Genomic DNA, 3,577 nt, shown 5'->3' on the forward strand with positions numbered 1-3,577 from the left:
ATAAATATTTTATAAAAACATAAAATTAAAAAAAAACAAGTAATCGGGCCAAGGTACTGTAGCAGCCCAACTTCTGGCCTGGATCCACGGTCCATGCGACCGCATGGCTATATAACACAGATTTCATGCGACCGCATGATGCGAAAAGACAGGTCTGAAACATAAGCTGAACGAAATTAGGGTTTTAATTAATAATAATTATTAATATAAACCTAATTAGGGTTTTAATTATATATTAATTAGTTTTAGTTTTTTAATTTGTATTATTTAGTTTAATTAGTTTTATTAATATTACTTTTATAAATAAATAATATAAAAATAATATTTTTATAAAAATTGTACTTTTTACAACTTTAAGTTTATTTTTATATTTTGTATCTTTTTATTTGTTTTAGCATAATATTTGTATTTTTTTTGTTCATATTTAGTTTTAAGTCATAGTTTTTGCCGTAGTTATTTTTATTTCTAGACTCTTAGGCTTTGCCGTAAAATCCCTTAAGTACTTTTTCTATAGACTAAGATTTAAGTGCTTTAGAATTTTGATACGCCATTTTTTTAGATCTTAGTACTTTTTCTACGGATCTTCCATTTTTTGAACCCGACCTCACAATTGAGAATCCAGAGGATATTCAGGGACAATTCAGAGATCCTGAACCACTAATCTTTCCTCCGGAACCACCAATCATTCAAACAGAGATTGTCGAGGAACAACCCATTAAATCAGAATCCTCTAGTGATTCAGATTCAACAAATTCAATCATGGAAAATCTGGAACCTCTAAGTATGGAAGACCGAATGAGAACTAAACGCACTGGCCAAGGTCACGCAATTACTCAACCTAACATTAATGCGCCAGATTATGAAATCAAAGGACAAATCCTACACATGGTAACTAATCAATGCCAATTTAGTGGTGCGCCGAAGGAAGATCCAAATGAACATCTTCGTACCTTTAATAGGATTTTTACTTTATTCAAAATAAGAGAAGTGGAGGATGAACAGATATATCTCATGTTATTTCCCTGGACTTTAAAGGGAGAAGCCAAAGATTGGTTAGAATCATTACCTGAAGGGGCGATTGATACATGGGACATTTTAGTTGAAAAATTCCTTAAACCATTCTTTCCGGCATCTAAAGTCGTGAGACTTCAAGGAGAAATTGTTACGTTCACACAAAAGCCAAATGAAACTTTATATGAGGCGTGGACAAGATTTGGAAAGTTATTGAGAGGATGTCCTCAACATAGTTTAGACACTTGTCAAATAGTACAAATATTCTACCAAGGATGCGACATCACTACACGAAAAGACATTGATATAGCAGCTGGTGGTTCCATTATGAAGAAAATAGCAACTGAAGCTTACAAAATTATTAATAACACTGCTTCCCACTCACATGAGTGGCACCAAGAAAAAGATATTGTTAGATCATATAAAGTGGCTAGAGCCGATTCTAGCCATGACTTAGATTCCATTTCCGCAAAGATAGATGCTGTCGAGAGACGAATGGAAAAGATGACTAAAGATATTCACTCAATACGAATTAGTTGTGAGCAGTGTGGAGGACCACATTTAACAAAAGATTGTCTCAGTATTGAACAAACAATGGAACAAAGAGAGAATGTTTCATACATGAACCAAAGGCCTGGAAATAATTATCAAAATAATTATCAACCGCCAAGACCAATCTACAATCAAAATTAGAATTATAACCAAAATGTTCCATACAACAACCAAAAAGGTCCTAGTAATCAACAAGTATTCAATAATACTCACAATCAGCAAAGACCTATTTTTCAAAACAAACCACCACAAACCGATGATAAAAAGCTAAATTTAGAAGATATGATGTCAAAGCTAGTTGAATCTCAAACGCAGTTTTTCACATCTCAGAAACAAACGAATGAACAAAATGCTCAAGCATTTAGAAATCAACAAGATTCTATTCAAAATTTGGAACAAGAAGTAAGCAACCTAGCAAGGTTGATAGGTGAAAGAAAATCGGGAAGTTTACCTAGTGATACAAATGCTAACCCCCGGAATGAAACAGCTAAAGCCATTACCACAAGAAGTGGTATTACACTTAAACCACCTGAAATACCTGTAATTTTTGATGACTCTATTCCTACTCCACAAGAACCACAACCTGAGCAAGATAAGGAAACAGAACCGGTAGTTGAAAAGGTTAATGAAGATAACACAGTTAAGGGTAAACCTTATGTTAAACCATACCAACCACCACTTCCTTACACGAGTAAAATGAGAAAAGAGAGACTTGAAGCCGAGCAATCCAAATTCTTGGATATGTTTAAACAAATAAATGTTAATCTTCCTTTCATCGATGTGATTTCAGGAATGTCGAGATATGCTAAATTTCTGAAAGATCTAATCACAAATAGAAAGAAAATGGAAGAATTCTCGGCTGTTACTATGAATGCAAATTGTTCTGCAATGCTGTTGAATAAGATACCAGAAAAACTCTTCGATCCAGAAAGTTTCACAATTCCATGTTTTCTGGGTAGTCTTAGTTCAATAGAAGCATTGGCAGACTTAGGTGCTAGTATAAATTTAATGCCGTATCCACTATACGCTAAACTAGACCATGGAGAATTGAAACCAACACGAATAAGCATACAACTAGCCGATCGATCAGTAAAATATCCTAGAGGGATAATGGAAAACATGCTAGTTAAAGTTGGTACTTTAGTATTTCCAGTAGATTTTGTTATTCTGGACATGGAAGAAGATTCTCGAGTTCCTCTCATATTAAGAAGACCATTCTTAAACACGGCTAAAGCAATAATAGACGTGTTTGGTATGAAACTGACCCTAAGTATAGAGGACGAGAGTGTTACCTTTTCAGTTGATAGAGCAATGCAACAACCGCAATCTACAGATGATACATGTTATTATATTCAAACTATAGATTCACATACAGAATTGTTAGATGAATTTCCAGAATTACAAGGAACAGGAGAATGTTCTTTAGGAGAAGGAACTGAACCAATTGATGAAGCTGAAATGTTAGCTACACTTATGGCTAATGGATATGAACCAACAACAGAAGAAATTCAAATGCTAAAAGAGGAAGACAGATATCGATACAAATCATCGATAGAAGAACCACCGACATTAGAGTTAAAGCCACTTCCAAACCATTTGGAATATGCTTATTTACATGGTGAATCTGAATTACCTGTAATAATATCGTCTTCTCTTACGGAAAATGAAAAATCTCAACTCATTTCTGTGCTAAAAGCTCATAAACCAGCTATTACATGGAAAATTCATGACCTTAAAGAAATAAGTCCTTCGTATTGTACACATAAAATCCTTATGGAAGAAGGTCATAAAACGTATGTGCAACGACAACGAAGACTAAATCCTAATATGCAAGATGTTGTTAAGAAAGAAATTATTAAACTGCTTGATGCAGGTTTAATTTATCCAATCTCTGATAGTCCATGGGTAAGCCCAGTTCAATGCGTACCTAAGAAGGGTGGCATGACTGTCATCACAAATGAGAAAAATGAGCTTATTCCTACTAGAACTGTAACAGGATGGCGTGTTTGTATTG

At 34.2% G+C, this 3,577-nt stretch overlaps 1 non-coding gene across 1 annotated transcript; it reads right to left on the reverse strand.

Annotated features, from left to right (window-relative positions):
• Positions 1-1,143: 1,143 nt before the first annotated feature.
• On the reverse strand, positions 1,144-1,250 carry LOC139865462 (small nucleolar RNA R71). The gene has a single exon (XR_011764982.1). It is a non-coding gene; the product is annotated as a small nucleolar RNA R71 (small nucleolar RNA).
• Positions 1,251-3,577: the final 2,327 nt, after the last annotated feature.

Source organism: Rutidosis leptorrhynchoides, chromosome 8 (genome assembly GCF_046630445.1).
Source record: "Rutidosis leptorrhynchoides isolate AG116_Rl617_1_P2 chromosome 8, CSIRO_AGI_Rlap_v1, whole genome shotgun sequence".
Taxonomy (NCBI): domain Eukaryota; kingdom Viridiplantae; phylum Streptophyta; class Magnoliopsida; order Asterales; family Asteraceae; genus Rutidosis; species Rutidosis leptorrhynchoides.